Source organism: Euprymna scolopes, chromosome 17 (genome assembly GCF_053919585.1).
Source record: "Euprymna scolopes isolate OS-2025 chromosome 17, ASM5391958v1, whole genome shotgun sequence".
NCBI lineage: Eukaryota > Metazoa > Mollusca > Cephalopoda > Sepiida > Sepiolidae > Euprymna > Euprymna scolopes.
Window position 1 is genome coordinate 72,687,124 of NC_136498.1, and position 24,220 is coordinate 72,711,343.

Consider the following 24,220-nt stretch of genomic DNA (forward strand, 5'->3'; position numbering starts at 1 on the left):
CTCTGTATCTTTAAGTATTCCACTTATCCTATATTTCTATATATTTCCAGATATATTCTCCTCACCCCATAACTCTACACCATACTCTCTCTCTCCCTTCTATATATATATATATATATATATATATATATATATATATATATATATATATATATCCAACTACGTTTCTTACACTCTCTTTTCATTCCTCCACTTACCCCCTAACATTTGCACATTCGTCTATGCAGGAATCAAACTATCCCCCCACTAACTTACTAATTACCACTAAACTCTCCACATAAGTGCGGGTACATTTCTTAGAGTCTATATTGATAAGTGTATGTATATATGTGTCCATTTGTGTAGGTGTGCCAGAAATACTATATTCTTTAACGCACCTACTTACTCTCTTATCTATGTACAAGTACTTGTGTCTTTGTGTGTCAATGTGGGTAGATGTGCGGGCATGATTGTGTATGTGTTTATATGTATCTGTATGCGTGTTTGTATATCTACGTGTATGGGTGTATGTGCTCATGGGTTATTAGGGCGGGTCGATTTTGGAACCCCGGAGAGACAATGGTGATGATAGTTGGGGTTTGGCATAGAAAAGACCTACACGAAATATTTTTCTCAAAATCGTTATCTTTGCTTGAAGAAATGACTTTAAAAGTTGAAAAATTGAAGCGATTAAAAGTTTTTCGGTGAATTGTTAAGAGCGCCCCGTCATCAAAACAATTCGTACAGTTAAGAAATTGGAATCGTTATTTAGAATATATTTTAAACTACAGTTTTAAATAAAATGAGTGAGAATAAGGAATTAATAAAATAAATATTAAGTGTAAAGGCAAAATTATGTTTTTTAAATAATAGCGACCAAAGTTCGCTTTTTTTATTTCAGGAACTTTTTTTGGGATGGAAATATTTTAGATTTCACCGTCACAAAACACGCTCGTTATTGATATTAAAAATTAACGTTTGTTTATTATTTAATTTGAAAACATTACCATTAAGGCTTAATTATTTCGGAAGAAAAAACGAAAATATATATTTCAAGTGTCTGCAGTGAATTTAAACATATTTGTTTTATCTTTTTTAATGTGTTTTTCTATTAGGTTGGTGCAAAAATAATGGTATTTTTTGACATTCAAATGAACGTCAAAAAATTATTTTTGCACAAATCTAATATTTCACATCAAATTCTATTTGAAATTTGTATTAAAATATGGTAATACTCTAGTTTATATAAAAAAAAGTCCATACAATTTTATTTTACACATTGTTTACGAAACATAAACACGTAAATTTTCAAGTTTTTCTACTTAATAAAAAAATACTTTGGAGAAAATTAGTGTCAAATTTTAATTTCTTTTATTTTTAGGGAGTAATTGTTTTTAAGCAGTGTTTTTCTTCTAAAATCATAGTTTTAAAATCAGATAACCCACAATGATTCATACGAGTAAAAAAGGAAACTCCTTTAAAGGTTTTTTGTTATTTGTGCATCTATGTTATTGTGCTAAAATAACTTTGTTATTTAGAAAGCCATTCTTAATATGGTATTGAGGTTGTATTGTAACTATTCTGTACTTTCACCTAAAAATTTAATAAACAAAAATTTCATAAATATTAAATTTAACTTGAAAATATTATTAAAAATAGCATAGTAACATACATGCACAAGCACTGGTTTTTCAAACTCTAAACACTAAACACTCATTTAAAATGGCACAGCTACATCAAGATTGAATCACTTTATGGATAGATTCATGTTATCAAAGGAGGAGCTAAAATCTGATTACTGTCTAAACTAAACACTACTATGCCTCTAATTTGGTTTGGTTCTCTCTCTTCAATACATCTAATTCAACTCTACAAAGTTTTTCATTATTTCTTATAACTAGCACTTGTTTTTTTTACGTATGAAACTGGAAGATAGCCTAATACAGTTTCCTCCAGTTATAATCCATTTATTTATTTTACTTTTCAGATTAGAATGTCAGTAAAAGCACGACGCTCAGTTTTAACCTGTGGTTCACAAAATTTGCTGGTTCACCTTGTCATTTGGATTAAACAGTGCCCCCAACTTCACGACAAGTCATCCACTTTAGTTATTTCCTCGAAAACAGTTATCCCACTTAAAAATTGTAAAATTTCTAAGTTAATTGCCAAGGAAATAATTAGTATTCGGCAAGCAGTTAATCCACAAATACCCTTTCTAAAGTAACATTATATAGGACATAAGGTCAATATATTTGGCTATAAGAGGGCCAAACAGATTGACAGGAAATCTCTCGCGGCAATCCAAATGAAAAGAATGAAGGAACACCTAGACAGACTGGTTGATATATCTTCTTGCAGTTGTAAACTTTCTGCCTTGAGATGTGATGACTTTGCAGTAAAGTGCAAGACAGAAAATTGTCAAACAAGGCACATAATCTGCACTTGTTCTCCTAACAAGGAGGTAAAATTAATTCTATAGATTCACCAGCAATTATGTTCCTTTTTCGTGGAAAATAAAATAATATATTGATTTTTTATTATGTAATCTGGCTCTATTATTAAACATGAAAATTTTCCAATTCTCAGGTTCCACTAGAATAACTGCCATTTACAGCAATTTTTAAATTAATTGATGGAACAAGAAAAAGCCTAAAAATATTGGGGAAACTTTGTATCAATAATTATCAAGATTTGCCTCAAGTAGAATTATAAAAAATTAGCATCCCTCCTGATACTCATTATCTGACAGCAGAAGAAGCAAATAATTTAAGTGTGAAGACCAGGGGCTACTTTGTGAGTATGCTGTTGGCATTTCTTGTGGAGAAGTTAACTTAGAAAATTGGGCCCTTGAATCAAGGAAGATGGCTAATATAAGCCACAATATTAATGTGTTTATGGACTAGAGTTGTCTATCCTCAAACACTATGATAAATTAAACATTCTGGTCAAATTTATCATCCAAGTGTATGCAGTTAGTTGGTTTGAGATCAAAACCGACAATGTTTGGGGTTTTTTTTTTAACCAACAACAGTATATTTTAATATGATTCAGAGAACAAAACAGTTAACTGAAATTCAAATTACTGTTTTAAACTGTTCAAAATATAGTGCTTTTGCACTACTCCCGGAAAATATAATATCGATAATTTTTTGCTAGTTGTGATTCATAATTAAAATTATAATTCATGTATTTATTTTTCTTTCAATGTATTTCATATAAATATATCAATTTTAATTGAATATTTTATAAAAATAGTGAAATTTCAAAGTCAGTGTTGTGTAAAATGTTATGAAAATGAAGGATTTCTCAGCATTTTTCTACACGATTTTTAAAATCAAATGCTCAATTTTCTGTTCAAGATGGGAATCTAATTTTTTGTATATGTTCTTATCACATCAAATCCCAACTATCATTACCAGTGCCATGTTGATTTTCTGAAAAAAGTTGCAAATCGACCTGCCCTAATGGGTCATGCATATATGCATAGATATATTTTTGTGTATCTATGCCTATGTGCACATATAGACGTATGTGTGCTTCTTGGTGTTGGTATATATGTGTGTATGTATGTGTATACATGGTTGAACGTATGTATGCAGGTATATCTATATCTGGATACATATGCGTGCATGTGTTTGTATGTACATATCTATCTATATTTGCAATACACCTGACACTGAAAATAAGATTAGACATAAACATTGCCCAAAACACCAAATTAGGCGCCCACCCCTATATATGTGAACTTAACGAAACCACAAGAATCCTTAACTTACTAAAACTTAACCACCACCTTCATAATCTTTAACCTTTAAACTTTCAGGCCCTCTATGTCGGTCAAACCACATTAAAACTCTTAGACATCCTACTAACAATATAACTATAAATATATGTCTTACTAATAACTCTTACTACTTACATTTATATCCCCGATACATAAAAATTTAAGCTATATATACACAAAAACCATTTAAAGAAATAGACGTTGATCCCTCAACTCATTCACACATTCACTGCATTTAATTTACAATCATTATTCTTTCACCCCTTCCTCATATTATCGCTATCATCTTTAATTTTTTTTTAACTCATTCTATTTATATTTTTTTCGTTATCTTTATTTTTATCTTTATTTTATTTTTATTTTTATTTTCTATCTAAAAAATCTATAATTTTAGTTTATATTTTTTCTAAAAGCCAACATAGCTTAAATCCCCCCATAATGAGCAAAGCAAATTCATACAGACCCCTAAATATTAAACCAGTAACATGTATTGGAACACATTTTATCATGCGTCTACCTAAACTCCCATTATTAACTATACCCTTTTATTTATTTATCCTAACTTTACTTTATTTACTTAGTATAAACAGACACATATCTATGTATATGTATGTGTCTGTATGTTTATGTATATGTTTATAGATATATATGTTAATATATAAGTGTATGAATGTATGTGTATATGTGTGTGTATGTATGCATGTATGTATGCATATATACATCAATATCTTACTGGAGATATGTGTCTATACATGTATGTATGTAAGTATGTGTATGTGTGTGCATATATATATATATATATATATATGGGTATATATGTGTATATATAGATATATATATGTATATATGTATATATATATGTATACGTGTGTGTATACGTATATACGGGTGTGTGCATGCGTGTGCATTTATGGGCATGCATGTTTCCATGTACATTGTGTATATATTTGTATGTCCGTATGTGGTTGTGTGTATGTATGCTGATATATTTTTATATGTACATGTGTATTTACGTATATATATATATATGTGTGTGTGTGTGTGTGTGTGTGTGTGTGTGTGTGTGTGTGCGTGCGTGCGTGTGTGTGTGTGTGTGTGTGTGTGTGTGTGTGTGTGTGTGTGTTGGCATGTGTATTCACTCTTAACTGCCTAAAACAATTCATTGTCGAATGTACGTTTGGACTTACCGTGGCCGCTGCTAGCGTTCGAGAATGAACCCTTGCCAAACGCATGTGACACGCACACTAACCCTTTCTCTCTCCCTCCTTCCCTCCCTCTCTCTCTCTCTCTCTCTCTCTCCCATCAATTCATACACTCAAGTGTATAACTAAACAATCTTAATATAAACAGCAAAATCTTAAAATCCAAAATTGAAATTCCTCCCCCTTCCTCCCTTTACCCCTCCCTTTTATCTCCCCTCTCCCCCTCCCTATATCACTATATCTTTACCCACGCCTAGCCGAATTTACTAACCCCCTCCACACACACACATTACAATCTAATGTATTTTAAACTTCAAAACTTAATTATTGTCGATCTCCGCCCCCCTCCACCTTATTTTCTATTCCCTTCTTTTTTTTTTCTTTCTCGTATTTCTTTTAAAATCGTTCTTCCAAATAATAATAGCCATTTCTGTGAGGTCGGGCGAGGCTGCTGGATCGTAAATATGGTCCGACAACCGAAACATATGTAACTGAACAGATAAAACGGTAATAAAAAATAAAACGCATATTTGCTCTGCAATAGTATTGAGCACTCTCTTTAGGTTTTACTAATTACCATTTTTGCACAATATATATATATATATATATATATATATATATATATATATATATATACTGTTATTTATATTAGTTTGAAGTTTACCATTGCGTATATCAGATAAATACTACATCCCTTTGATTTCATTACTATATATATATATATATATATATATATATATATATATATATATATATATATATATATATATATATATATATGAAAATTTATGGCAATTAAGCTACATGGAATATTCCTCGTTTCATCCTTCTAGAGAATCGTCGGATTAAAACGCAGAAGATTCTGTGTAGTTTAATTGCCATATATTCTAACTTACTATCTAGCTCTACTTACTTATTGAGTACTATTAAAGTCAATGCTGAAAATTGATACATCAAATAGAAAATTATAACATCATTCTATTTGGATACATGAAATAAGTATATATATGCGTGTATATATATATATATATATATATATATATATATTAGGATTTTCAGAATGTGAGATAAAATCATTATTTCCACAGCTAAACAACGTCGCAGTTTCGCAGTTTACACAAGCGATGCAAGCAACAAACTGGAAGTCCAAGGCTCGAGTTTAGCCCTTACTTGGGCTTTTCAGTTGAACATATTTGAACTCGAGATTCGAAACACGAATCTATTGCATGCGATACGAATACCCTTTCACCTGAGAAACCGCGACACACACAAACAAGTTTATACAGATCAAGCAAACCCTGGCAAAATCCGATTATGGAACGGACCTACTTGGTCTAAAAACAGGTGAGGTCATCCACCCACCTAGAACAAGCAGGAGTTTTACACTCTTTCTAGCGAGTGTAAAAATCCTTCTTGTGAGACATTGGCTTGGGTTCTTAGTGGTTGTGATGAAATAGGGAGCACCTGCCGATCGATCATCACATATAGATATTTCTCCTAGGTTTCACCTCTTTCAATTTTATCTGAGTTCATTTCATATTTTATTATATGTAGGAATACCACACTATTCTTAATTTGCCTGGGAAATACAGTGCACTATCATGCATATAAAACAATGAGATGAGACAGTTATAAGAGTATTTTTTAATATTAAGTATTTAATTAGTATAGGTGTGTGCAAACGTGAAAATGGCTTCCCATCACATGTGTGCCGGGACTGGATGAGAAAAATTTAGTACCTATGTATGTACTCAGAACTATGCTTACCGTTGCTCTGGTTCATCGTTATCTTTTTATCGATTTCGGGTGCTTCATTCAATTTTCACGGGGATTATTCATTCGGGGTGGATGGAGGTATAATATAAGGTAGGAACACTCCCTTATTTGACCCTTTTTTTAACTTTGGGGTCAGCCATACGCTTATGTCGGATTTCTTTTTTTTTTTTTTTTACATTCCTTTTCTAAACAAATCAAAATGGTTATCAATTAAATTTCATTTGTGGGCGTTACATTTTAAAAGGATCTTCATTATTTTTAATGAGTTAATGGCAAATTTAACAATCTTAAACTAATATACGTTAGAAGAACAATTTTCCGCGATTATTATAAAGCTGGGTTAATTAACGTTTGGCTTTTATCTATGCACAAAATACATGCACAGAATACATGCTAAAATATTCCCAGTTTTGGAAGTGAGATATACTTTTTTAAAAGCTTCCATTTTCATTGTTCTACTCAGTCGTAATTTGCAATTAACTCACCAAGTTACATCTTACTATTTATCACTCTCAGCCACACTCACTATATAATGTTTGATTCCCTGCTTATATTTTATATACTCATTCTGTCTTTCTTCCCCCTCTTTCCTCTCTCTTTCTTTCTCATTCTATTTTTGTGTTTATTAATGGCCGAAGGTAATAAAAACGAACATAATAAAAAACGGTGCATATATATATATGTATATTTATCTGTAAATAAATAAACAGAAAAAGAATAAATAAACAAATTAATACATAGAAAATGTATAAACAAACCAATAAAAATATTATTAAACATAAATAAATTCAATTATTAAAATAAAATAATATATGCATACATATGTTACATACGTACATGTGTGTATGCGCATGTATGCATGTGTGTGCATGTACGTGTATGCACATATGCGTAGACATTACGTGTAAACATACTGGCATCTACACTTTAGCAGGAGAACTAATCCAAGCACATGTAGAGTTACCTCCCTTACACCATTCTTTTTATCCAAGACACTGTAGGGGACTAGGATATATAAATACCCCAATCCCGTTACAAAAGAATAATGAAACGAATGGGAATTGAAGGAAACAAAGACTCAATTAATGGATAAGATAAATGTCGTTTATTTGCTGTTGAAAGAAATGAACATTTTAGTTATAACCTGTCCGCGCGTATGTAACCAATGTCCGTTGCAGGACTGGTGTTGTAGCAAGAATAGGAAATGTGTTTTCATCTCAAGTTCGGGTCATTATTGTTTGTTCGCGCGTGGGAATTGAAGTGAGTGTTGTAGTGGAAATGAGAATCCAGCGTGTAGGCAAGGAAGAGGATATTAGAGTTGTCATCAGTTAGTAGTCAGCTATGCTAAGGTGTTCTTAGTGGCCAGTCGTAGATGGAGAGAGAAAGAGGGAAAATGTATACATACAGTCATTAGCTCGTGCCCCATACATAGTAGGAAGTGGGCGTGAGGTGCGCGTGCGCGCGCGCCGAAACGGCGGCGGCTTGTTCGCCCAACCTCTCTCGTTGAGAGTTGGTTCTAAAAAGGGTTAGAAACAGCTTATCGCCTTGTTTTTATACTCGTTTCCAGAGTGTATTTTGCGCATGTGTATTTCCTTAGAAAGCGGAAATGACGTCGTCCATGCGCTGTGTTCGTGTTCGCGTGTGTGAGTACATGTGTATACGTAAGTGTGTGTGTGTATATATACGTGAATGTGAGTGTATGTACGTGAACGTGAATAAGTGTACATGTGTGGACGTGGGCGCGTATGTTTGTGTGCGCGTATGTATATGACAGCTTGAAATATGAATGTGTGTTTTGTGTGAGACTTGAAAAAGGCTCGTACAACACCACACTAACACTTCTAAGTGCACACTTTAAGCGTAACGCGCAAAAACTGATCATTTATATACATTAAAGAAAAAGCTACAATCATTCTTAATAATGATAACTAGTCATCATAACTCGTATCCTGGAAATTGGAAATGACTTATATACCATACATTACGACCATGTAATCCCTACAGCCACCTACCTTGAACATGCTGCTGTCAAACCGTACATAGTTATATGGAATAAGTCAGAGAGAGTTGCAATCTTGATTGAAGTGAGTGTCCCTAATGATGCCGGTCTGAACAGAGCTGAAAGAGAGAAACAAACCAAATACCAAGGTCTCATGTATGATATGAAAAGAAAATGGAATCTTAAGGAGATATCAATCATGCCAGTTATTATAGGTTCCACAGGGCTTATAAAGAAGAACCTGAAGTCCTACCTAACTAATATTCCTGGTGAACCAAGTGCAAAAGAGATCTAGACAATTGCACTTAAGGTAACAGCGAGGATACTAAAAAGAGCTCTCGGTTGGTTTCAATAAAAAGCAGGGCAATGTTGGCAGCTGGTTTGGCTGCCCCATACCCCGCATTACAATCTTCAAAGGAAGAAAATTAAAAAAGAAAAAAAAAATTGATTTAACAGCTAGTCTGTGACACTGACTTCCGATAATAAAGAAATAAAGAAAAAATAAATTAAACAAAGGAATGCCTCGCCGACCAGTTGTATACGTTTCTTTTTATTTTAACTCCTGATGAAGAGATACTACCCTTGAAAATTGGGGGCATCAACATCTACTGTCTTATACGACACATTATATTGGTCAATAAACGTAATATAATAGAAAACTATTGAAAATTCTTTCTGATATTGCCATTATTCTTTTATATACTAACTCGTGTTTACGGTGTTTCCCACGAGCCGAATTGATATAACCTTTAGACATAACTCCTTTCATATATATATATATATATATATATATATATATATATATATATATATATATATATATATATATATATAATTCTTTTATTATCTTATATGATTATGATCGGTTCTTAATAGAATCAATTTCCAAATGGAAATGAAGCTCAATAACAAATATTGTTTCAAAATTAAAGATCAGAATCGGATACTATTGTAATTTAATGTTAATTTGTGATTTAATGTGATCAGTATTTCTTTGTTGCAAAAAGTTAAGGTCTCGCTGTTATATAGGTGAGTTCCCTTTTGTATTTGTGTATTTTCCGTAATGATAGGATAATTTCAATATTTTTCCCGATTCCGATGCAATTACCGATTCCGATTCTTTATAAATCTAAATATTTATCTGTAAAGTTGATATTTTGCCCCGATTACCATAAAAACACATGTTAAATGTGCAGATATTTTCTCAAACGTAAAAAATACACTTGTGGGGATGATCGATTTTACTGGTAGTTGAAAATCAATAAATATTTATTCTTTTATCATTAATACTAGCAGTGGAAGATTTTGCTTTAAACAAAATCAAACGCAAAATGCCATTAAAAGAATCGTTTTTTTTTCTTGTTTTTATTTTTGTTGTTGTTGTTTTGTTTTGTTTTTTGTTTTTTTTTTGTTTGTTTTTGTTTTTGCATCGGAAAATAAGCACACGATTTGCCGAGTAGAGAGGGGAGAAAAATAGTTGAACTGATGAGTGGAATTTGGGGAATGTATAATTAGTGAGAATTGGGTGTTGATAGTGAAAACGTTGTAACATGATAGTTCAAGCTTAAACAATGACTGTACTAGCTATGTTTTTGAGTGACGTGTACAAACATTGTTGTCGTCGTCATTAACGAAGAGTCTTGATCGCCTGTAGATGCAATCTCTTGGATTCCGATGTTTAGTCTTTATAAGTTCATTCATACACACAACTAGTGGTCGCTGCCCCCTAGCAAGTGTGAACTGCCCTTTACAATACTGGGAACGGCTACTTTTCGCTCAGCCTGTTAAAGTTCAACTAAAGTAAAGGATCCAAATTTTCTCGTAAATCACGTGATTTCGTCGACTTTCGTTAACTAAAGGTTAAATTCTGACTTTCCATCCGTCAATCACTCCCTTAATTGAACCAACGACTTTTGTTATGTAACATGACAGTGCGAAGGCAGTGGTAAATGAAAAGAAAAATGATAGATAAGAGGGTTTGAGAAGAAATAAAGAAAATGGAAGCTATCATTAGTATGATAGTGTCTGTTAAGAGGGAAGATGTGAATATTGCGTGAGAGGTGGAGTGTAATTTAACAGAATACAGAATTCTAGTTGTGAGTAAATGTGTCATTGGATTTTATCCAAATGAAACATTAATAATTTTTTGTTCATTATGATTCTTTTATCTAAATGCTTTGTTATTTCACAGAAAGCAAACATGTGGGTTATGTGATTTTTACATAGGATATAATGCATGTTTCAATGAGACGTCTTCAGATTTTTGCGTTTTAAATGTGTGATTTAAAGTTATCATGTGTGTGATCAGTGAATTTTCAGCTTCGATGAGTCTTATGACCCTACTGTTCTCATACATTATTTTTTGGATAACACATTTGTTGTTAGATTCTACTATCCAATCTTAACGTCGTTCGACCCATGTAGCCAGCACTAGTAAATTACATTGTTATTATTTCAACACTTTCTTAATCAAGACTTTCTGAGGATGAATGGTTTTAAGAAATAACATTCAAGTATAATATTTGAAAGTATTTGGTGCGTTTATGATATGAAAAGAAAGTTTGTTTTTTTGTTGTTTTTTGTTGTTGTTTTTTTTGTTGTTTTTTTTTTTCATTTTCATTTAAATGCGTATCTCACAAGTTAATCGGTGATATTCAAAACATTTTGTATTAATCAGTCATCACTTAACAATGCTTAAATCTATAAAGAATAACGAGATGGATACATTGACAGTGTAATGGAAATAACTAAATTGAAAATGTCCATATACTATCCCATTTTTTAAAATAAACTCAGCAAACAATAATCATCTTTCCTTTAGGAGAAATATAGTCGATAGAATGTGAGGAATAAATGACAAACATATGGAGGAAGCGAGGGATACAATACTGTTCAAATAAACCAAAGTTTTATAAGAGCTGCCTTTTAGATGGAGTGTTGAGACTAATTCCATCTATATCATTAGTATATAACCGTCGCACAGAAGGGAAAACGAAAGCTTTTTTTATAGCAATGAAAGGAGTTTGACATAGTTTGAAGGGAGTTAGACAGTGCCCAAGCGAAGAAATAAAAGATAAAAGTTCTTTGAGATGTCGATGGTCTGTTATCAGTTATCCTCAAACGAAGATAGTCGATGCTAGAACGTCTAGTGGACAGGGACAAGGACAGGAGAGATAGAAGATACGTCTTTTCTCGTTGCTTTCAGAGTGTTTTCTACTGACAGACTATGATTCCCTAATGGGCTGAAATAGTTCTTCAGGGAACAGATGGAATCAATGGAATCAATGCGCCCTGCAAGCTGAGTGGTTCGATCGATACCTCCCTTCAGTCTCGAAAGACAAATATCTAGGGTCAGCTGCGCGTGTAATTGTGAGGCAAAGGTTGCACAATCTACAACCATATCTCGCCTGAATCGGCACTGTTTGAGTCCAGTGGCAAGGAGAAGACCAGGACGACTGGAAACAATGCCGAGGTAAGCGGAGAGCACACAGCATATGGAAGCCCCAAATGGTCACCCGTCTGATACATGCCATGCTCACCGTTGCTTAACTTCGGTGATCTGACGGGAACAGGTGTGTCGAACATAATTATGCTGTAAAGCTGAATGGTTAATGTGTGACCAAATCGTCTAGCAGAGACATTTTTTCATAAGAAAAAATAAGTATTTACTGCAATAGTTTAACTTTCTATTGTCCATTTCTCCATAGTCTTTCATATTTTTTTCATATTTTTCATTTTTGTTTCATATTTTTCCTTTTTTTTTCTTTTATATTTTTAATTTTTCCACCATTTTTTCCATTTTTATCATTTTTTTTTCATTTTTTTTCATTTTTTTCATTTTTTTTCATTTTTTTCATTTTTGCAATTTTTTCTTTTTTTTCATTTTTTTTCATTTTTTTTTTCATTTTTTTCATTTTTTGTGCCATTTTTTCATTTTTTTCATTTTTTTCTTTTTTCTGCAATTTTTAAATTTTTATTTCATTTTTTAATTCTTTCTTTTCTTTTCTTCTTTTTTTTATTTCTTTTCATTTTTTCATTTTTCTCATTCTTTGCAATTTTTTCTTTTCTTTTCATTTTTTTAATTTGTTGCCATTTTTTCATTTATTCTTTTTTTTTTTCATTTTTTTCATCTTTTGCAATTTTTTTCAGTTTTTGCCATTTTTTTTTCAGTTTTTGCCATTTTTTTCTTTTTTCATTTTTTCCATTTTTTAATTTTTTTCATTTTTTTTTTCATTTTTTGCAATTTTTCTCATTTTTACAATTTTTTGCAATTTTTTCTTTTTTTTCATTTTTTACAATTTTTAGCAATTTTTTCTTTTTTTTCATTTTTTCATTTTTTTTCATTTCTTTATCATTTTTTTTCAATTTTTTTCATTTTTTCATTTTTTGCCATTTTTTTTTTTGCCATTTTTTCATTTTTTTTCATTTTTTCATTTTTTTCATTTTTCGCTATTTTTTCTTTTTTTTTCATTTTTTTCATTTTTTGCCATTTTTTGCCATTTTTTCTTTTTTTTCATTTTTTTAATTTTTTTAATTTTTTTCTATTTTTTTTTTTTTTTTTTTTCATTTTTTCCATTTTTTTATTTCTTTAATTTTTTAAATTTTTTTTCATTGTTTCATTTTTTGCCATTTTTCCTTTTTTTCCATTTTTTTCATTTTTGCAATTTTTTCATTTTTTTTCACTTTTTTGCATTTTTTGCCATTTTTTTTCCATTTTTTCCATTTTTTTATTTTTTGCCATTTTTTTCATTTTTTTTTCATTTTTTCCATTTTTTTTTATTTTTTGTCATTTTTCTTTTTTTGTCATTTTTTCTTTTTTTTTCTTTTTCTTCAGTCGAAGTTCTCAGAAATCAAGAGGTCTCCTGCCTGGTGCTAACACTTGCTCTATATATAAAATACATAGATATTCGAATGTTTCAGTAAAGTTCTTTCTCTAATAAACACTGAGTTAATAAAGAAGTTGAGAACATAATTTTTCTCTCCCCAATAACCATTTGAATATATTATAGTATATCTTTATTTTTCGATCTCTGGGTCTTACTGGATTCCATGATAAAAATTCATCTAGTCTGGTGGAGTATTCAATTTTGAGTTGCTGCTTGGGGTAACCTCACTTTGAGAAGTTGTACCATTTCTTCGTAAAAGCTAGTGTGTGTTAGCCATACCAAAGAGATTTTATTTGGGCTGCGAATACTATGCAATTTTTGTTTTACTTGTAGGGAAAAGTATCGCCATGCCATGTTTTCCTGACAAACTCCTCTACAGCGAGACACTAGACACTCGAGGATAGTATCTAGTAGGTATCCAAGTTCTCTTCAATAGGTATTCAAGTTCTCAGTATAGGTGGGTAACATTTCAATGAACAATCCAATCAAACGAAACATTACACGAAGGGACGCACATGGAAACACACTTGTGCAGTTCAACAAACGCGTACTTATGTGTTATCGCCGGTGAGCGATCAAGCAACAATTCGATTAAATAAAAGTATTTGTACGTACGCGTGTCTGCTCTTTGTTCTTTGGTCGTCGCTTTCCATGTATGTGTGGCTGTATCGTTGGATCGTCCAATAGCTTTGATCGTCTGTTACTCAAGACGAATAAAATGCATGCATTTGAAACACAAGGAAACCTTTTTAGCAATTTAAAGGTTTTATTACGAAGAAAGATTCTTTCACAAAAAGGGAGAGGCAGGAAAATAATTCCTTATAAAAAAAATAAGCTAAAATTAATTTCTTCCTACTTAATTTCCATACTAAATTAAAATTGGTTGACGAACGAGAAGTCTCGAGGAGATTCACTTTTGTCTTTAGGAAAACACGTGTTTGTCCCCTATAAAATAATTAATTGATAGTCGAGCGCGTAGCATGAAATACACAAAATCTCTTTTCGAAGAAAACAACGAAAGTTGGACTGTGAAGAAGTAGTAGAAATTTCTTGAGTCTGTGCATATCATGCAGTAGTTATTTGGGTGAGCAGGTCGGCCACCGGTTGTCTTCGGTGAAGGTCGTCTAGGTCAAATGGACAGACATGAAAGAGATGAGAGGAATCTGTCTTTGCTGTTTGTCGGTTTATCTCCGCTGGCTGAGCGAAGTTCCCAAAAGGGCTAAAAAAAAAAAAAAAAGTTATAGCACTTAATGACACGCTCGCAAAATTCTTACTAACTGAATTAATCTCTACCTACCGGCATATCATCCAAATGAATTTAGGAAAACTCGTCCCGGGAAAACTCGACCCCGGAAAACTCGTCCCCTTTCGCTAGGTAGGAAAACTGGTCCCGTATTGAATAAATATTGATTGAAAACACATTTTATGATCGTTCTTGAAGGAGATATTGTTTTTGAAAATAGACTATAGCCCCCCCCCATAATATTTAAAAAAAAAATTTTTATTGTTTAATGTTTTTTTTTTTTTGTTTTTGTTATTTTTAATAAAATCGATTTTCTAAGTGTCCGTTTTCTACCTAACTGGCTAAGTTCTTAGTGGTTTAACTTATTTTAAAGCGTTTATTATGTTCATAAACGAGACCGCATATTTTTTTAATATTAATATAAAAAAGAATTTACTTATTTACTGTTGTTTAATTTATTTGGAATCGTTTATTCGGTAAAGAAAAAACCCCACAGAAAACAAACAAAAGTGTTACGTGAGAACGAGAAATAATGTCCGGTATATCACATCTTAGGGGTCTTGATAATCGCTAAAAAATAGAAAATTAAAGAAATCACTAAGGGAGATTTGGTTTTAAAAAGAAAATAATAAATTTTAATATTTTTTAAAATATAATTTAGAGAGAGAGAGAGTGGGGGGGGGTAAAAACTATATCTCCCTCCGGAAAACAACCAACAAAAAATGAAATTAAAAAGATTCTTGATAAACTATAGCGGAGTTTTCAATAAAATTGATTAATAAATTTATTTAGTGATTACTTTTTCTCTTAATGATTGATTTTAGAATTTTGAAGTAAAAATTAAAAATGAGTTAACGAGAGATTGTTAGCACATGGCATCTCTCGCGCCAAAAAATATTTCGCTTTTAATTTATTAGTTAATTTTTGCAAAATTTGACAGGACGACAATAAATGTTGATAATTGATAAAATTATAATTTTAAATAACGCATGAGTGCATTTGGTATGAGAGAAAACAAAAACATAACAACAACAAAAAAACTATCATAATTAAAAAACCAAAACAAAAAAAAGTAACTAAGAATCGAATCGCTCCCTGTTTTTTAATTTTTTTGTTTTGTTTTTTATTATTGTTTTTATGACTCCAAAAAACATCGTTAAAATAAGAACAAAGAAAAATGTGTAATTAACTTTGTATGAACATAATAAACGCTTTAAAAGAAGTTAAACCACTAAGAACTTAGCCAGTTAGGTTGAAAACGGACACTTAGAAAATCGATTTAAAAAAAAAAAACATTAAACAAGTAAAAATATTTTTTTTAAATATTAGGGGGGGGCTATAGTCTATTTTAAAAAACAATATCTTCTTCAAGAACGATCATAAAATGTGTTTTTAATCGATATTTATTCAATAAGGGACCAGTTTTCCTACCTAGCGAAAGGGGACGAGTTTTCCGGAGACGAGTTTTCCGGAGACGAGTTTTCCGGAGACGAGTTTTCCGGAGACGAGTTTTCCGGAGACGAGTTTTCCCGAGGCGAGTTTTCCAGAGACGAGTTTTCCGGGCACCCACCCAAATATATACTACGGAGCTCATCTGCTCCTTCACAGCTCTTGTTTGTAGTGGATGGTTGTAGTGTAAGTAGAAATGCTATATAGATTATGGCATGATAAACGTTTTGGAGTTACATATTCATTTGGTGTTTTTTTTTTTTTTTTTTTTTTTTTTTTGATTGATTGACTTTTTTTTTTTGAGCGATACAGAAACGATCATGGCTCCATGAGGAATACAAAAAAAAACTGGAATGTGAACAATGTGTAATAAAATAAAATAAGTCATTTCGTGGATTGTAAAAATAAATAATTTAAAAAATTACAGTATTTACGACAATCTTTGTTTTACAACCTAATTTTAATATAATACAGATAATTTGTAAACACTTCTTCGGTGCATTCTAGGATTATTATTGAATACTAGTTTGGTAATTATTTAAATTGCTATCTTTGATAATGAAAGGTCTTGCTTCGTTCCAGATAACGTAAACTCAGTTCACTTTTTATATAATGACTTATTTTCGGTTCAAGTATGACGTCATATTTTAAAAGCTTCGATTATGCGAGCATATTTATTTTAAATGTGATTGTAATACTTAGATATGGGCAAAACTGGCCGAATAAAGTAGACCCCTATGCTTCATTAAAAGAGTGTTATCACGTTTATTTTTAGTAAATATTTAATAAACGAAAGTTAATCTCTACAAGGGAAAAAATATATTTTTTTTTATATTTTCGAATTTCAAGCTTGAATAAATCAACTTTTAAAGTCTATGGAAAAACATTTACTAGTTTTCTGAAACTATTTCAACGATAATTAATCAAATAAACACTTAAGATGCCGATTTTCAAGAAATACACATACCTTTGTAAAACTAAAAAATTGCATTATAAACCAAAAAAAGGCGGGTTTGTTGAAAAAAAAACGTTGGCAATTATTTGAAAAGGTACGGATCACGGTAAGTGTAATAATTTCGTTTAATTCTTTTAATTGTGTTGTATTAAGAACGGAAATGCTTGTTTAATTAGAATATTTTGATTATGCACAAGGAAGAATTTTAATATTTTTCTCTAAAAAAATTTCATATTTTAATTGGTATTAGTTTTTCTTTAATAATACCCTAAAATTATTGTTGACCTTTTTTTCTTAGTTGTATTCATCGGACTACTGTTCTCATCTTGAGTGTGATTTTTCACAACGTTTCGGTTGATATAACCTCCGACCTTCTTCAGGTGTACCTTCCATTCCCGAGTTCGACAAGATACACCTGAAGAAGGTCGGGGGTTATATCGACCGAAACGTTGTGAAAATCACACTCAAGGTGAGAATAGTAGTCCGAAGAATCCAAATAATACAAATAACCAATGCTCATCTCAAAAATTCAGAAACTTTTTTTTTCTTAGATTTTGAACTAAAACGTTTTTAAAATGTTGTTCAAAGTGTAAAATTCAGCAATTACATTATTTTATTATTTTATTATTCATTCAAAAATAAGCTAAAACAATTCTTTATTAATAATGAAATAGAATTCAAATTAGAAAAGAAAATGATTACACTTATCAACAACAAATTTTTAGGACGAATCTTGTGCGCTGTATTCAAAACTTTACGTTGGTCAAGTTTTTGAGATATGGCCAAATGTTATTTTTTACGCTTTTGTTCACATGTACGCATGTGTGGGGCATTTTAGAAGTTGGTCGAGGTAAAAGGCCATGTTTTGATTGGAAATGATTATTTTAATAACAAGAAATATTCAGGCCCAATAGTTCTGGGTGATTATGTCGAAATGCGATCAGTTTGAAATCATAAAACCTTGAAATCTTTCAAAAGTTGGTGCTCAGCATACACGAAGAAGGATTGGCCTGTGCGGGAGGAATTGATGTCTTGCAAAGAAAGGAATGCCATCAATGACCCTCTTGTGAACGGAGATAGAATACTCTTCCCGCTACTGCACTGCACATCAAGCTCGGCTTAACCAAGCAGTTCACGGCTCTGGCTGCTTCATTTACTTGTGCCAGGCTTTTCCAACATCGATCATGGAGAAGTTGATAGCTGGGATCTTTGATGGACCTCAGATCCAGCAACTCACAGAGATCCAGTGTTCGAAAACTCAAAAAAAACGAAGTGGAGCTGGAAATGTGGAAGACATTTGTTCCGGTAATGAAGAATTTTCTTGGCAACAATAAGGCCAGAAATTATGCAGAACTTGTCAACAACATGCTAACTCTTTCAGAAACCTGGGTTGAAACATGAGCGTCAAATGTTATATATGAACCCGTTTGCTGAGAATTTGAGTTCAATTAGTGACTAGCAGGAGAAGAGATTCCATATAGAACCTGAAATAGATGGAGACCATATGTCAGGATCGCTGGGGTGTAGTCATGGTGTCTGACTACTGAGCATTCCAGGAGTTTGAAGAAACGGAAGTTCAATCCCCGAAGCTTGAACAATAGCGAAGCAACATACAATTTACATGCACTTACTTTTATCAATGCCCACCATTCAGTTTATAGTAATCGATGTTCCTATCAGGTAATCAATATATGTTGTTGGCCAAACATATTTTTCTTAAAAACATATTTAGGATGATATTTGTTAATAACAATCAGCTGATAATGCCACAAAAATGAAATCGATTTTGTTACAAGATTTGATTTTTTTTAATCAACTTAACGAAAAAATTTGATCTGATGGAGAGAAACTGATATCGTTTGCTGAGTCAGCAGTGCAAAAATACGTTAATCAGTTGTAGAAATCTAGACAACATTCAAAAAGTAAAAAAAAAAAAAATTGTTACTAAAGAAAGTTGTAAACTTAATTTTTATTTTTTCGCCGTTCCGTCCACCCATACTTCTTTGAATTAATCGTTAGTAGAAATCATAGCATTCTTTTAATTATTTTTTTCTTGGTGACTGGGATTTCAGTTTGTTTGGGGTTTTTTTTGGGGGGGGGGGTGTTTTTTTGTTGTTTTTCAATATATTTTTATTTTCAGGATTATAAGAAAACATTCTGTAGTACTTACCAACAAAACAAACGCCCACGTGTTTGTGCCTTGTGTAGGCATGCGCGACAACAAAACTTGGGTTTTTATAAGCGGAAGTCTCGAGGTTGTCAGGAATCTACGGGCGCATGCGCAAGAGGAGGGATTGAGATAGTGGTATACTTGATAAAAGGCAGGTCGAGTGAGAAGGTTGTTGTTGTTGTTGTTGTCATTGGACGTTACAGTGACGCGTGCGTTAGCAGGTGATTAAGAGGCTGTTTTTTTGTGTGTCAAGTCGCGCACCTCGGTGAAGGTGAAGGTCTATATTTCACAAAACAAAAAACAACAACAACAAAAACAAAACCGCGCACTTCTCTTCTTCTTACCTGGCCGTGTCTTCTCGGCGTCTCGTTCGGAACTACATCTCGATTTTAGACGAACAAATTTATTGGGTTCTTATTCAGAATACAACCCAATTAAAAAATATATACATTAATAAATAATAATAAAATAAAAATCGGAAAAATCTTTATGATGTAAGAGCCCGTCACGAAACGAAGACGTCGCATTCCAAACATTCTTATGCTGATGTTTACATGTTTATGTGTGCAAGGGAAAATATTCTAATATTACTTTTAAAATTCTTCCGGAACTTATCGTTAAAATCACATGGGATATTTTTTGCAAGATGTATATATATTTAACGAAAATATTGAATAAACAATGCTTAATTCAATGGTAATATCGTTCGTCCTAGAAGTAATTTTTCCGAGTTATGTTGATTTCATTAAGACCGATGTTACAGGCTTTCGTCGTAATGCTCCTAGAATTTTTTTAATTGTTAACATTCACAAAACTTTATTTTAATAGAAAAAAAAGGAAAAAAATTCATGCGTTTTTTTTGGGGGGGGGGTACAAATTTTTTACTTAAAACTATAACTTTAGTAAAGGTGTTTTTGTTTGCATAAAATAATATATTTTCACTAAAATTTAATTTTAAAAAATAATAAGTTCATTATATTCTATTATCGTTAATTAATAAATATTGTAAATTTCCTTAAAATTAGTTGATTTCCTGAATTTTTAGCGTCGGGAGGAGTCAAAATGTTTATACATTTTGGAGGTCGGCCATTCATTTTGCACGTACCTAGTTATACTAAATAGAGTTTGATTCGAAATAGTTCATGACGTCATAATTTTAAAAAGAAACAGCATAAAATCATTTTTATCGTCCCATAAGCAATTTTTATCGCATTCTGTTGAGGACATCGATCTCATCATTTATCTCTTTATCTATAGTTTGACGGGGTTCAAAGGTATAACATGTTTCTTAATAGTTTGTTAAAACTCTTTTCTAATATACAGTTTTAAAATCACTTCCGTATTTTACATAGCTAAGTAAAAATCCAATAGGACATGTCTAGTTTCATTATTTTTTATTTTTGTTTTAGCTTCTTTTTTTTTTAGTTTGTTTCATGTAAAGTGAAATTTAATTTTTTAATTTTTGTTTTTGTTTGTTTATTGTTTTCGTTTCATTTAATTTAAGCGAAACACAAACAATAAACAAACAAAAACAAAAATGAAAACATAATCAAACCAGACATGCCAACAGGAATAAAATAAAATTAATTAATAAATTATTAGATACATTTAAAGCCAAAAACAACGCATTATTACGAAAATAAATAGATATTTATTTTTGTTTGAAATTTATGAATATATTTCGAAGTTAAACATTTCTTTCTTTCTTTTTTTTTGCCATGTTGTTGTTGGAGTAGAGAATCTGTTTGTTGTTTTTCACAGTAGTATTTATTTGAAAAACAAACGAACTTCTATATTATTTAGTTGGAATTCATTATTGAGATGAGTATTATTTATTTATTGCGGACTATTATCCTCATCTTATCAATAATGAGGATAATAATCCGAAATAAATAAATTAATAAACGGACTTCTACTTACTGATTCTCTGCTCCAACAATAATATAGCAAAAAAAAGGAAGAAAGAAATACTAAGGATGAAGTTTAACTCGAAATATATTCATAAATTTCAAACAAAAATAAATATCTGTTTATAATGCGTTGTTTTTTTTTTGTTTTTGTTTTTTTTGTTTTTGTTTTTTTTTTGTTTTTGTTTTTGTTTTGTTTTTGTTTTTTTGTTGTTTTTTTTTTTGTTTTTTTTGTTTTTGTTTTTGTTTTTTTTGTTTTTGTTTTTGTTTTTTTTGTTTTTGTTTTTTTTTTTTTGTTTTTGTTTTTTTTGTTTTTGTTTTTGTTTTTTTGTTTTTTTTTTTTTTGTTTTTGTTTTTTTTTTGTTTTTGTTTTTGTTTTGTTTTTGTTTTTTTTTTGTTTTTTTTTTGTTTTTGTTTTTTTTTGTTTTTGTTTTTTTTTGTTTTTTTTTTGTTTTTTGTTTTTTGGCTTTAAATGTATCTAATACTTATTTTATTTTATTCAAACTCAATCAACGCTTCTGTCAAGGAACACACACCCCTAAATAAATCATTATTTTATTTTATTTATTTTTATATTGTATTAGGTTGAGAAGGCAGTTCTTGCGGGATTTTAAATTTTGATTTCAAATGAAATATTTTCAAACAAGTTTTCGTTTTACTACCTTTACTTTATATATCATTTTAAAGAGCGTTTTTCGATCTATTTATTCGTCTAAGTTACGATCGTTTTAAAACAATTATGTCTTCTTTTCAGAACGTTGAATAAAAGATGAAAAAATGCAAATTCGCACAATTTTCTTATTTCAATTCAAGCTAGGCCGAAAAGCTGCTGAAACAACGCGATATCAACGAAGTGTTTGGCCCAGAAACCACTACTCAACACACAACACAATGGTGGTTTAAGAAATTTTATGGCGGCGATGAGAGTCTTGAAGATGATGAGTATAGTGGTCGGTCATCGGATGCTGACAACGATCAATTAAAATCCTTAGTCGAAGCCAATCCACACACAATTTTTCCAGAACTTTCGTCTGAATTAGACGTAACGTATACGACAATTTCCAACCACTTGAGAGAGATTGGAAGGACAAAAAGAAACTTGCCAAATGAGTGCCTCACGAATTGAACAGCAACCAAAAGAAACACTGTTATTAAGTGTCGTCTTTCTTTCAATTTCAAGAACAACCCGTTTATTGCCTGGGTTGCGATTTGATGAAAGTGGGTTCTTTACGACAACCGACGATGCTCAGCTCAGTGATTAGACGCCGACGAAGCTCCACGACACTTCTCGAAGCCAGAGTTGCACCAAAAGAAGGTCATACTGAGTTTTTGGTTGTTTGCAGCCGGTCACATCCATTACAGTTTTTTTGTTTTTTTTTTAATGCAAGCGAAACTATTATGGCGCAAAAGTACTGTCAACAAATAGATGAAATGCATCAAAAACTTCAACAACAACACCCAGCATTAGTCAATAGAAAAGACCCAATTCTTCTCCAAAACAATACTCGACTGCATATTGTTAAACTGACCCTGCAAAAGTTGAACAAATTGGGCTACGAAACTCTGCCTCATCCGCCATATTCTCCAGATCTGTCACCTACCGACTGCCTATTTTTCACGCATCTCGACAACTTTCTGCGTGAGAAATGCTTTAAAAACCTAAGCGATATCAAAACGCTTTCAGCAACTTCATCGCCACCAGAACGTGAGATTTTTACGTTACTGGCATAAATACACTTGTTTTGCGCTGGCAAAAGTGTGTTGATTCTGATGGTGTGTATTTCGATCGATTAATTTTTGTTTGAGCCGAAATGTGTTCATCTGAATGTAAAAGTTAAAAACCGCATCCAAAACCAAACTCATATCCTTACATCATCAACGCTCTGATCCCCACCTGGCATCAATTGTGATGGATGGCTCTCGTCTGGGTGAGGCCCCGTGTTTTGACAAGCTTCTGGGTTTGACTTTACTCCTGATCTGAAATGGAACACGTACATCAAGTCTGTTGCCAAGGTCGCTGGAAAGATGGTGGGATCCTTCTACCGCTCCAGAAGATATTTCACTACTGACGCAATTCTCTATCTATATAAAAGCCAAGTACGTCCAAGGATGGAATACTGTTTCCATATCTGGGCAGGAGCTGCCAAAAACAGCCTATCATGCCTAGACAGAGTACAAAATAGACTTCGTGGTTTAGTGGGGGATGCCCTTTTCTCTACCCTGCAACCCCTCTCCCACAGAAGAGACGTTGCGAGCCTATCCTTGTTTTATCGTTATTTTCATGGCAGGTGCTCGTCTGAACTCCAATCCCTGGTCCCCCCTCGCCAATCTTTCACAAAAAACACCCGTCTAGCTGAATCCACTGTGAAAAATTTCCCCCACTCTATATCTGTGCCTAAATCAAAACGCGGATTCCATGAACAAAGCTTCTTTCTTAGAACTGCACGCCTGTGGAACTCTGTTCCGTCTGCCTGCTTCCCTCCGGACTACAACTTGGATGTCTTCAAGTCCAATGTTAACAAATTCCTAATGAACCGCCCCCTTAAGTAAACACTTCATCAAATCTCCACACTAACGTAATGTACTTGCAATAACCCTTATCCCTGAGTGGCTTCCGGGCCTGGATAAGAGGTGATCACTGTGTAAAAAAAAAAAAAAAAAAAAAAAAAAAACGCGAAACCTTTCTTGTCAAGGCGCTTTTGCAATCGTCGTCATGGTGTCAAGGGAGATGACTCCATGTTAGAACTATGTTACATTAAATAACTTGAAAAATATTTCTCTTTTTTTATTTATTTATTTATTTATTTATTTATTATGTACTTATTTTCATTAAATTTATTTAACCATGGGACGAATGTGATTAAATTGGC

The 24,220-nt window shown here is 32.0% G+C and overlaps 1 long non-coding RNA gene across 1 annotated transcript in view; it reads left to right on the forward strand.

The window, feature by feature from the left end:
* The first annotated feature begins 16,950 nt into the window (after positions 1-16,950).
* The window catches only part of LOC145296787 (uncharacterized), an 81,525-nt gene continuing 74,255 nt past the window's right edge, over positions 16,951-24,220 (forward strand). The window contains exon 1 of the long non-coding RNA XR_013870024.1: positions 16,951-17,379. This is a non-coding gene — a long non-coding RNA (uncharacterized LOC145296787). The remainder of the gene's footprint in view (positions 17,380-24,220) is intronic.